Here is a 13,616-nt window from a genome sequence, read left to right as displayed (position 1 = left end):
GAAAGGCAAACATTGAAATTTATCCTGCTTGCGTATTACAGACAATTTAAAAGAGATAAATACTAGCTTCACCAAATGCCTCTCCTTTATGTGTGTCTGGTTGGCTCTCTTATTTTTTGTTATATTTTAGAATAAAATAAAAGGTTTCATAGCACTTTTATAAAATGTTATATACAATTTTGTTTTGAAAATTATATGTAGTTTGGTATATTTCTGATAGATGTTCAGACCACAAAGTCAAGAATTGTGGCTTAGCTATTGTTTCTCATTTCTGTAATTCCATTCCCATTTTATTGGGTTTTCTGTACAATCTTAGTAGCGGTTCCTCTGACCTTTGTGTTGTTTTATGTGGTAAAGTTACTTATCTGCCAGTTCCACTATCAGGGGTAGAAGAATAAGCTATTTGTTTTTATTTGAACAACAAATCTATAGTCATTCTCCTAGCACTTGGGACGATTTTAGGGAGTGTGTGTACAGGTCGGCAGTGACACTCTCTTCATTAGTACATATTGTTTCTTCAAATATTGTAATACTTTTATAACCTGTCTATTACTTCCCTATGATTCAGGGAGGGTTTATCTGTCATTACTCCTTTTCTTCTTAACAAATGGATCCATTGTAGCTAATTTCTAGTAAAAGAAAACAAGAGGCTGGCGCTGCGGCTCAGTAGGCTAATCCTCCACCTAGCGGTGCTGGCACACTGGGTTCTAGTCCTGGTCGGGGCGCCGTATTCTATCCCGGTTGCCCTCTTCTAGTCCAGCTCTCTGCTGTGGCCAGGGAGTGCAGTGGAGGATGGCCCAAGTGCTTGGGCCCTGCACCCCATGGGAGACCAGGAGAAGCACCTGGCTCCTGCCTTTGGACCAGCGCGGTGCACTGGCCGCAGCGCGCTAGCCGTGGCGACCATTGGAGGGTGAACCAACGGCAAAAGGAAGACCTTTCTCTCTGTCTCTCTCTCTCTCTCACTATCTACTCTGCCTGTCAAAAAGAAAAAAAAAAAAAAAAAAAAAAAAAAAAAAAAAAAAAACCTCTAACTTATCAGTTTCTCCTTCTCTACACTTGGACCACTTAATGGCATGTTCTTGTTTTGAAAAGCTAAGGATATCAATGAAAAATTAAATGTTTCTTGTTTCCTTATTATCATCTCAGAGACTACTGGGCTTGCTCTGCCACTTCTTCGTTTATATTTGTGTCGCTCTTACATATTGCAGACCTTCACATCTTTATTGTGGGGAGCAACCTGGACTAGACTAAGTTACTGGAATTAAGACTTATTCTATGCATCTGCTCTCCCACAATATGGCACTGAGACGGGAGAAACAGCTTCTACACAGCTGCCTCCAGTTCAACCAATAAACTGTAGGACCTGCTCCTGATTGGAGGAGAGCAGCGTACTCGGCGTGTGGGTAGCAGAGTTGGGATTGGTGGAAGAGGACTATAAAGGAGGAGAGAGACAGCATGCACCAGGAACATCTAGGGGGAACATCTATCTGAAGGAACACCTGTGCAGCCCCCGAGAGAGCCGGCCGGCGGTGTGCCGCTCCCCCGCGGAAGTGGGGAATGTGGCTAGGGGGAACCGCCCTTCCACGGAGGTGGAAGGGTCGGTAGCCAACCCGGGAAGAACCAGCAGCAAACCCGGGGAGGGCCGAGCAGACGAAAGAACAACGCAGGGTCCTGTGTCGTTCCTCCACGAAGAGGGGGAGCGACACTTTATATTGTCTCTTCCTATTTGAGAAGAAAACCTCACTCAGGCTGAGTCTAGGTTAGCCAGGGCTGTCCATTGTACTCTTCACTTTATATTGGGCAGCTGAAGAGCTGGTCATATTATTGGGAATCTTCCTTGATGCTAGGAAAAGATAGTTTTACCCACAATATATACTTTATTTTTCACAAGTATTTATATTAATTGATCTTGTGGGACTCCCTTCCCCTGCCAGCCATGCACCACCCTTTTTATTCTTTCGAAGTAGATTTTAGGCTCCCTAATGTCTGAAGCCGGGCAAGGCAGTTTTGTGCAGTCACATTCAATTAATCCCTCCCCTAAGAGCACCAATTCCATCGGTTCTTGTAACTGCTATGTCTGATTTGAGAGCCTCTCTAACTTTCTGTTTTGCAATTCAGCAACTTCCTCTGGTTTATCTCTTCACGGAAGTTCTAGGTTCAAGCTTGTAGTGTCATTGGACAATCCACACGTTCCTTCTCTTTTCGGACTAGAAATTTCCTTTTCTCAAGACTTCACTGATTATTGGTTTCTACCACTAATCTTCCTTTATTGTAATTAGATGTCAAAGGAAATAGTTTGCCATTCTAAACTTCTAGCATCATTTTAGAACACAAAAAATTAGACAAAATATGTATTTCTACACTGCATAATAGTTATGTATTTAAAAGTATTTCCAATTTTATATAGCTTAAAGCACCCGCATGGGAGACCAGGAGGAAGCACCTGGCTCCTGGCTTTGGATCAGCGCAGCGCACCAGATGCAGTGCGCAGGCCTTAGCTGCCACTTGTGGGGTGAACCAACGGAAAAAGGAAGACCTTTCTCTCTGTCTCTCTCTCAATGTCCACTCTGCCAGTCAAAAAAAAAAAAAAGAAATATTTCCAATGGATTAGCAAAAGAAGTTATATTAATGTTAGTAGTAAGAATATTTAAAATGTAGAATGTCAGATTATAATATAAAATAAATGTAAACCTAAATCTTCATATCTACATTGTTAATAAAATATTCTACATTGTTGTGATTGTAATTTTAGAAAATTGTAATTTTAGAAAATATATCTTTGATCTTAAGAATTTTTAGCTTATCTATTTATCTCTGTTTTACACTGTTTTTTTTTCACAAGCAACAAATATGTTTCCAGTTATTTTTGAGAAGAAATTTCAAAACCAGTTTCTCAACCAGCAGATGAGATCTCTCTCCCTCTCTTTCTCATATACATACATAAAACATGCATGATTATATAAATATATAAGAAAGAATTGATGCCATCTTCTTACATGGCTAGGTTTGAAGTCTTTAAAAGCAAACCTTGAGACGTGTATTAGAGGTCAAATAATTTCTAGGGGATGCAATTCCAAGAAACAGTGAGGGAAGAGGAGAGGGAGAGAGGCAATGAACATGTTGATAATAGCATGTACACATGAGCAAATGGCACCAGTGACATCTGCCTTCAGTCCCAATGATATTCTTCAAAGATCAAGTATAGAAATTGCTTCAGAATTCTCTCTGAAGGACAAGGCTTCTATGATATCCATTTGCTGCTGCATTCATCACAGTGATAATCCTGCCCCATGGATGGGCCAGATCACGTGCAGCAGTGGACACACACACACAAAATCCACTCTCAGGGAGACTGAATCATTGCGCCTAGATAGAAGGCTATATAAAAGTGGAGAGACACCAGCAGCTCAGCTCAACACTAGCTCACTGACCTGTTCTTTTTTATTTTTCTTTTTTCATTTTTATAGAAACTTTTATTTAATAAATATAAATTTCATAGGTACAACTTTGGGATTATAGTACATTCCACTTCCTACTCCCTCTCTCATCCCATTCTTAATTAAGATTCTTTTTTCGTTATCTTTATATACAGAAGATCAACTCTATACTAAGTAAAGATTTCAACAGTTTGCACCCACACAGACACACAAAGTATAGAGTACTGTTTGAAGATTAGTTGTACCATTAATTCTCATAGAACAACGTATTAAGGACAGAGGTCCTACATGGGGAGCAAGTGCACAGTAACTCCTGTTGTTGATTTAACAATTGACACTCTTAATTTATGATGTCAGTGATCACTCAAGGCTCTTGTCATGACCTCTTCTTAGGAGCTTTCATGTCATATGGTGGTTTTTTTTTTTTTTTTAATGAAACAGCAAAAAAAGTTTTTTTTAATTTTCTAGAGCTTTTTAAAAAAAAATTTATTTATTTATTTGAAAATCAGAGTTCACAGAGATAGAAGGAGAGGCAGAGAGAGAGAGAGAGAGAGAGAGAGAGAAAGAGAGAGAGAAAGTCTTCCGTTCTACTGGTTTACTCCCCAGTTGTCTGCAATAGCCAGAGCTGAGCCAATCAGAAGCCAGGAGCCAGGAGTTTCTTCCTTGTCTCCCCTGTGGGTGCAGGGGCCCAAGCACTTGGGCCATCTTCTACTGCTTTCCCAGGCCATAGCAGAGAGCTGGATCAGAAATGGAGCAGCTGAGACTTAAACCAGCACCCATATAGGATGCTGATACTGCAGGCAGCGGCTTTACCACCATGTCACAACACCAGCCACATAGAGCTTTTCAACTTTGAAAGCACTGGGTGCATTTATTGTATATCTGAGTACACATGAACCACATAGGGTGTACAGAGTTTGGAGGACCATTACAGTAGATATGTTAGAACGGTGCTCTGTACATGCCCCATTTTCACTGACTAGTCTCTTGGTGGCCAGTACAAAAGTGAGAACAATGGGTGTGCACATTTGTATTTACAAGGCTATGCACACCCTTGCCTTGTTGTTAATTGGTGCACTTTGTACATACTTTTCAAGTTTGCATGGGAGTATGTTGAATGACAGATTAAAAAGAAAACAATAAATGGGCTCGTGAAGTTGATTTTTGGTGAGTTATAGATTCAGAAGGAGCCTTGAAATATATTAAATGGTCTCTAATGTTTTCAACTCTAAGACCAGAATAATTTTTCAAATTGATTGGCATGATAATCAAAATAAATTATCCCCAGTCCTTTTGATCTGTTTTAGTTATTTCCCTGTAAAAACTACCCCATGTAAACTTACTAGTAGAGTCAGTACTGGGAGAAAAAGAAATGATGCTCAGGAGACTGAATTTCAATAACCACATCATTCAGTACCACAATCCTCTACCTGATGTGTTTTATTCATTGGATCTTTGTTTCTATAAATTCCCTTAATGCATTCAGGCCAGCTACCTATTTATACACTAAGTAAACTATAATTGATGTTAATTAACCCACTACCGAGAAATATTGAACCAAACTCAATATATTAATTGTACATGATTTATAAAATGTGTTTATATATTTTTATCTCCAGATTGGTTCTAATACCAGCCCTGGAATATGTTGCCACACATTTTGATTTTACCTCAAATAAGGAGCACAATATAAATAGAAATGAAACATTCTATTTACTGAGATTATCTAATCAGGAACATAGTATAGTTTTGAAAATAGTGTATTTTCTCACAATGTTTTTTAGAAAAAGCAAACCTATTCTTCATTGAAGAGAAAACAGCAAATTTAATGAGTTTATATTCTGTTTTTGGATCAACTTACAGTTATTTAGATGTGTTACTGGCTTCTCAACAGAGATACTTTTCAATATCTCTCAATGTTATCAAGTATGGAAAAGAAAAGGTAACCATATAACAAGTCTCTCATTCTAGACAAATATATGTTAAGTAATTAACCAGTCACAAGATAACCTTTGAAACATAACTTAGACACCAACTCCCCTTATTATTTTGCTACATGACTTTTTGTTGCTTTAACATTTAAGTTACAACAGTTTTTCCTGAGTCCAACTGTCTTTTCAATACTCTGTTGTCTGCATATGCTCAATAAAACAACCCCAAAAGGACAGGTACCATTAAAATAAGTAGATATGGCTTACAATGCCACAGTTACCTTCTAGTGTACCACCATACAAGGTACTTCACAATCTCATTTTTAAGTGTATTTTTTAATTGAAAAGCTAACAAACTTTAGTTACATTTCTCCTCACCCCCAAAACCACAAACCAGGTAGTAACTGAGTCTTGTAGGCAATATACTCAAAGCTGAGAGGATTAAAAATAAGAACAAGTCCTCAAATCCAATTAAGGGAGCCCTGCTACACACAAGCTGATCAATGCCAGTGGTACTGACTGACCGTGCAGCTGAAAGACATCCTAATGGACCCACTCAGAACGTTTGTTTCAAGTAGCCTCTTTCCAGTTTCCAACTCATGAATAAAGATAATATTTTTTAAATTCTATTTCAGAAAACTTTTTGGAAGTTGTTTTATTTACAATGCCAACTTTTAAAAGTTCACTTAATTTAACTGGACAATAAACTAGGCAGCAATCACTCTGCGAGAAGAGAGGAAGCCCAAAATGCCACTTTCTATCGAGAACCCACAGTTCAGTTTTATTTAGAGCAATGTAAACAGGAACTTTCAATCATACAGAAGAAACTCCAGTTTGCAATCTGTACTAAAACTACACATGCAGTGAGGACAACATTCTGCTAAAATAAATGATTTGCTGCTGCATTTGTCTGCTGTTTGCCTAATATTAACAATTATAAACAGAGCAGTGCAACTAGTATGTGGAACAATCCTTACAGTGTTACAGTGTCAGGCACAACGTTTCACTTTTCTTCATGCCACTGGTTCTCTTTGCTTACCTGGGCTTCTTCTTCAGTAAAGTCATTCTTAATGACCCCTCAGGGGTCATTCCTCTTGATCATATTGGCAACACTCTTGCAGGCAATGTCCCGCAAACCTTTGATGTCTAAGTAGTTTTAAGCCAGAATAGGCTCAAAAAGTGTTCCTTGGTCAACTTTCAGGAATTCCTGTTCCCAAACAGGGATATCATCCATTTGCTTTTCTTTGTTCTCATTGTCTTCAGGAGGAGGAGGGTCATCCTTGTGGTAGGTGCACCACTGAATGACCTTTTTCAATATTGCTGCATTAGCATTGGGTAGAAGAACCGGGTCATCATCCCCTTCATCATCCATTCCCAAATCTTCCAACATGGTCTTGATAGTCACAGACTGTTTGGCAATTTCTACATCAACTTCAAAAATCTCTCCATCAGAACTCTGCAACTTTATCGAAGGCATGGTGTTCGGGTTTGAGGAGACGGCGGGCCGGAGGCTGACGAGAGAGGGGCTGCGTCAACGCAAGGAGAAGAGAAAGGCGGACGACAAGGCCACTGCCACAATCTCGTTTTTGAAATGGATCTAGACATTATTTTTCTTATACATATTGCAGATGAAAAATGAAATAGGTTACTCTTTTTGTTTTTTATTTGCTCGATATCAGTTGAATAAATGAGCATACTTTTTGTTTTATTGTGAAATATTTAAATGTTAAGATTGTAAGTGGAGCCCCCAAAAGTAAGTTTTCTTTGATGTACTATGTGTAAGACATTCAATATATTATTAAACATGTATCTCAAGTCTCCTGTTTTTTCTAGCACAGGATTTGCACTTTCTGCTTTCTTGACTATGTACACTAAAAAGAGATGTTGGATTGTAATACAGCACTGGCTATTGTATGTGCACTGCCATTTATGGTGGAATTCAGTGAAAGAATATCTTTACTGCAGGCATGTGATTAGAGTCACAACATTTGGAAGATAAGGTGTGTTTAATATTATCTAAGTTCAATGGATTGCCTATTTAGAAGATCATTCTTTTATTCAAAGGCAAAAATATACAAAATGGTTTGAACATAACCCTCTTATTTTTAAACTTTATTTGTTGATACTATCATTTCATAATTTAGATTCACTAATAAGCATCTTTATGTCATTTACTACAGAATGGATAACATAATATGTTGAGTGACCTAGTAAATTTCTACTTTTCAATCACAACAAATATTTTACATTTTTACTTCACTCATGCATATATGGGATGAAACAAAGCTTCTACATAATTATTCACCAATATATAGTTATCTCATAGAACTTTGCTCTAATAATTTATCCTGTAGTTTAGTAGTTACTTCTTAATTGAAAGGCATCAAATTAATTAGAATAATTTATTTTATATATTTATGTATACATAATTTTAAATGTGCAAAAGAATTTACTTTGTGGATTAAAACAATTATTAATGATTATGCATATGCAGTCTGCAGGAACTATCTTGATGACACCTCAGCAAGTGACAAAACATGTAGTCTCAACCTGCAAATTATAGATGCTGATACCCTATTTCAATCTTTATATAGAGTTTGGAATGATTTTGCTATTCTTGTTTCCCAAGCATATCCAGAATCACCCAGGGATCTACATTATAGCACTTTTATCTGCCTGTACCTTGCCCTACATGTCTGTTGGTGTATTAGTTCTTGCCACATAATTTTAAACAATTTCATGGTTCAAAATGGGAAAAGTATGACCTGCTGTTGCTGAAGCTAAAGATAGTTCCAGCTGATTTAAATGCTGTTGCTGCAGTGACTTCCTGTCTGCATATTCAGGATAAGCCAAGAACATTCTTTATAGGCAGAGTAGCCCTCTGCATTGATAAGTATTGAACCAGCTCCGGAGATGGCTTCTTAAGTCCTTTGAACTGCTTTGCTCTAAGTTTCTCAGCACAATTACCTAATAAATTTAGGGTTACGAATCTGTCCTCCTCTTCACACAAGTCTACCACAAAGCTAGCCAGAAGCATTTTGTAAAATCTCATTACTAAATCGTACGTTACCCAGGCAGACAAGTTACTGACAAATTGTGCTGTGTTGTGTTTGTATGTATGTAGATTCATATAATAATCTGACACGTTTCTGTAGAATATGATTTATATTTAGTGCCTCCATTTAAAAATATGTCACTGTAACCTCTACTTTCAACAGAACACACATGATCACCGGGGGAGGAAAGAGATAATATTTTATGATGTGTTATACTACAGACATTTCAATGCTCTTACTACTCACCCTAAGATGTATGGTCTGAGACTTATATTATGCCTACTATACTCATTTTTGTACAGAAAGTAACTGTTCTTAAACTTGTAGTAAAAGAACTGGTCTTGATACAGTGTGAAAAATCCAAAATTAGTCTATGAAGTTAGTTGTTGCCAACTAATTATATTCTATTCTCTGTGGAACTGATGCATCCTCCTGTCATTCTTGTGACTTCAATTTTTGGTCAGACTTTAATTAATAGGAATATATTTGTGAACATTGTCTGATGTTATACTGCTATGCATTATTGTAAGGCAACTGTGATTAGTTGTATACAATTGACAGGGAGAATAGTCTTTAGCAGATCACAGCCTTTTCCCAAGTCACAGAAATTTCTTAGGGATACACAGGAGGTACTTGTTAAAAATTGGCTACTAAAGTATATTTTATAATAGTTGCAATTAATCTTGGGTATAGCTTTTTTTTTTTTTTTAACAGGCAGATAATTTTTTTTTTTTTTTTTGAGTGGACAGTGTGAGAGAGAGACAGAGAGAAAGGTCTTCCTTTGCCATTGGTTCACCCTCCAGTGGCAGCCATGGCTAGTGCGCTGCGGCCGGTGCACCGCGCTGATCCGAAAGCAGGAGCCAGGTGCTTCTCCTGGTCTCCCATGGGGTACAGGGCCCAAGGACTTGGGCCATCCTCCACTGCACTCCCGGGCCACAACAGAGAGCTGGCCTGGAAGAGGGGCAACTGGGACAGAATCCGGTACACTGACCAGGACTAGAACCCCGTGTGCCGGCGCCGCAAGGCAGAGGTTTAGCCTAGTGAGCCGAGATGCCGGCCTTGGGTATAGTTTTATATTAATTTATTTACTTTTGCATGTTAAATATTAGAAAAACTTGACTCCAATGTTTATCTATGATATGACTCCATGTTTATATATGATAACCTAAGAGATAAAATTTAATTATTTTTATTGCCATGTGCCATGTCACATTTTGGTCAATGGTGGACCACCCATATGATAGTATTTACTATATAACCTATGTATACACTAGGATATGCCATCCAGGTTTGTGTTAATAAACTCTATAATGTTCTACAGTGACAAAATTGGCTAATGCTGCACTTATCAAAATATATCATTTATTCAATGAAACATGACTCTAATCTTAGTGCTATACATTATTGTTTTGAATTAGTAACTAAATACTCTTATGCCAATTGTCAGCTAATTTGGAAAATTTTCAACCCTAATTATCCCATATAAATTGAATATCTCAATTTATCAGGTATTCTGATAGACATTTTATAGTTATTAATAAATAAAAGAACACACAATCCCATTCAATAATATAAAAATAATAGAAGCCAAAGTAGTATATGTATATGAAAACAGAAGCATGTACTTGCTAACGTATTAGGAAAGTCTACCCAGGTTATATTCTCAAAGAAATATGAATTGTTGTGTTTTCATTTACATAATGTTTAGAAGTGTCATTTATAATACTGTTTTGTATATACATTAGTATCCTCTTATCCACAACTTCCCTCAAGGGTGGTCTGAAAATATTAAATGGAAAATTTCAGAAACAATTCATGTATTTTTTAAGATTTATTTATTTATTTGAAAGAGTTACACAAAGAAAGGAGAGGCAGAGAGAGAGAAATTGGCCACAATAGCCAGAGCTGTGCCGATCTGAAGCTAGGGACCAGGAATTTCTTCCAGGTCCAGGGGCCCAAGGACTCGGGCCATCTTCTACTGCTTTCCCAGGCCATAGCAGAGAGCTGGATCAGAAGTGGAGCAGCTGGGTCTCAAACCGGCACCCATTTGGGATGCTGGTGCTTCAGGCCAGGGTGTTAACCCGCTGTGCCACAACGTCAGCCCCACAATTCATATATTTTCAAGAACGTGTAATTCTGAGCACTATGATGAAACTTATATTGTTCTGCTGAGTCTAGTTCATGACCTGAATCATCCCTTTGTCCAACACTCTATATAGACTCCCTTTGCCCCCCCCCCCCATCAACCCCTGGGTAGCCACTTTTGTTATCTGACTTTGGTATCACAGTGGTTGTGTGCTTGTAACTGTTGTTTTACTTAATAACGACCCCACAGTGAAGGAGTAGTGATGCTTGCACTTCATATTAGCGCAACAGAAACAGCCGAATCTCTCCTTTTAAGATGTGAAAAGGTGAAAGATTTCAGTAAGAAAATTAAAAATTCCTATTCTAAAGTTGCTAAATTCTATAGTTTGAATGAATTTTCCATCTGTGAAATTGTGAAGAAGGAAATACAAATTCATGCTAATTCTGCTGTTGCAAACAAAACTGCAAAAGTCCTCGCCATAGTAAATAGAAAGTGCTTGGTTAACATGAAAATGGAATTAAGATATAAAGTTCATTACTATCCATAGATTCAAGCATCCATTGAGAGTCTCAGAACATATCTCCTGAAGATAAAAGGAGGGACCATACTGTTAAATCATTTTATCTTCCTATAAATCTAGCGTTGTATATGGGTTGCTGTTTTTAATCCCATTTGGTTCATAGCAAACAATGGCTAAAAGATACATTATTTGCCTGAAGTCGCACAGTACAATTGATAAAGGATAAGAATGAACATAATTTTCATGATTCCTATTTTATTACTCTTTTCCCTTGTTTGACAAATTATTGGAACATAGAGTCAGCATTTTCTCTCTGACCTTTTCAAATAGATTACTAGTAAAATTGTCTTATTGGAAAAGATACACATAGGGAAATATTTTGTGAATAAGTCGTATTTATTACTGTTTGTCTATTTAGATGCTACTGTCAAAGCTGTCAGTGCCAGAGAACATAAAATTGAAGCTAAGCATCTGGGAATTCCATGCATACTCTTGCAGAGTGCAATAATCTGTATCACAGGCATCATTAAGTTAAGCAATTACGTTCAATGTCCTGGTTTCTGTTGACAAGTACTACTATTTTTAGAATATTTCTTCATGTCTTACATCGCCTCATTGCTCTTGCACCACATGAGAAAGAGGAGTCACATTTATATTAATTCTTTTTAAGATCCCCACTGTAGCCAAAGGGTGATAAACATGAACTGTCAGTGTAATTAAGTCAAAGTGTTACTCTTAGGGAAGTTCCACTTAGAGAAAGCCATTGCTAACGGTGGCTACTTTAAATAAAAACTGATCATTAAATTTCAGGACCACTTCTGGGGATTCTCCTAGTGATTATTAATCATGAAAATTGGTTTATGCCTGCACTAATATTCCTTAGAATAACTTTACTAGAAATCATGATTAAACAGCCACTTGGCAATCTGAGTCATTTTCTAACACACTTTTTTTTTTCTTAGGGATCATTGTTCAGAAAAATTAGCTGTTAAATTTTAATGACTATGTATAATTATTGACTAACTTTTTTTAAAAAGTCCTAAAAAAGGTAAACTTTATATAATATTAACTTGTATGTCACCAGAAACATTATAACTTCTACTAGGAAAGGTAGAAATACTTTTCTTATTCTAACCTGTAGATAAAATTATTTGGCAGTTGACAATATTGGTTAAACACTATAAATCAATATCATTCCTAGAAATGTACTTCCTTTCAAAAGTTATATATATATATATATATATATATTGACAGGCAGAGTGGACAGTGAGAGAGAGAGACAGAGAGAAAGGTCTTCCTTTTGCCATTGGTTCACCCTCCAATGGCCGCCGTGGCCGGCACACCACGCTGATCTGATGGCAGGAGCCAGGTACTTATCCTGTCTCCCATGGGGTGCAGGGCCCAAGCACTTGGGCCATCCTCCTGGCACTCCCTGGCCACAGCAGAGAGCTGGCCTGGAAGAGGGGCAACCAGGACAGAATCCGGTGCACCGACCAAGACTAGAACCCGGTGTGCCGGCGCCGCAAGGCGGAGGATTAGCCTAGTGAGCCGAGGCACTGGCCCCAAAAATGATGTATATTATTCTAAAGCATACATCTCTTTCAAAAATCAGCAAAGGATTTGTAAAACAAATAACAATAAACCTCATCTTTTAATTCTTTAAAATCTTTAGCTTTCTCATCTAAGTAAGTAAATAAAAGCAATGACTATCAATTCTGTTCGATTAAAAAATATATCCTTGATTTAGTGGTATTAACACTTGGTTCTAATTCTGGAAGGATCAGAAAAATTCTAGTCCTAGTTCCAAATTTGGCAGGTGTGCATCTTTGAAAAAGTTCCAAAATTTAGGCCTAGTTTTGGTCGTTGTCACTTGAGAAACTAAAATTGCATCTATAAAATATGGGTCCTTGGCCTCTTATTGAAATCTTTCCAAATAAATGATTTTTTGAATTCTAATTTTTTTTAAATTTTAAAATAATGACAGGTTACCAGTAGGATATATTTTCAGACATCCCCACTGGACTAAGGGGCTGCCCTCTGTCATCAGACATATTATTTCTTCAGTGTCCCATGAAAAATCTCATTAGGGGAACTATGTCATCCCCCTACACTGTTCAGGTTTGCCACCAAGTGTGTTTGTGCAAAGTGTGAAGCAAACCTTTTCACCTCAGGACATTTAGGATTTGAGGATTTTAGATGAAACATGAGATCTCCCACCACACGGCTTGAAAATTGTAAAAATTGGCCAATTTTAGATGAGAGAGCCTTGCGTCATTTTGCTGAACATTGAGCACTTCGTATCACACTTCATATGCAAGTTACGAGGCAAAACTATGAAATGAAGAGATATTGGCAACCTGCCAAGTCCTGCAGCAGCTACAAATCCAGGTCGGATTTTATGATAGGGAAATTGTCACTCAACTCTGATACCATTGTCTTCTCATGGCAGGAGGTAGAATCTTTGATGGTTTAGCAGACATGATAGCTAAAATTAATCCCCTGGGCAGAAATGGCTCTTACATAGACTTATTAGTCACTTCTAAAAATATAAACCTAAACACCAGGAAGCAAATGACTTTCCTTGAA

At 37.5% G+C, this 13,616-nt stretch overlaps 1 protein-coding gene and 1 pseudogene across 7 annotated transcripts in view; one reads left to right on the top strand and one right to left on the bottom strand.

Moving 5' to 3' along the window:
• Positions 1–13,616, top strand: part of CDH12 (cadherin 12) — a 1,101,741-nt gene that overhangs the window by 324,922 nt on the left and 763,203 nt on the right. The window lies entirely within an intron of this gene.
• Positions 6,265–6,926, bottom strand: LOC100341269 (S-phase kinase-associated protein 1 pseudogene; annotated as a pseudogene).

Source organism: Oryctolagus cuniculus, chromosome 14 (assembly GCF_964237555.1).
Source record: "Oryctolagus cuniculus chromosome 14, mOryCun1.1, whole genome shotgun sequence".
Taxonomy (NCBI): Eukaryota; Metazoa; Chordata; class Mammalia; order Lagomorpha; family Leporidae; genus Oryctolagus; species Oryctolagus cuniculus.
This window is presented reverse-complemented; position numbering and strand designations above follow the sequence as displayed.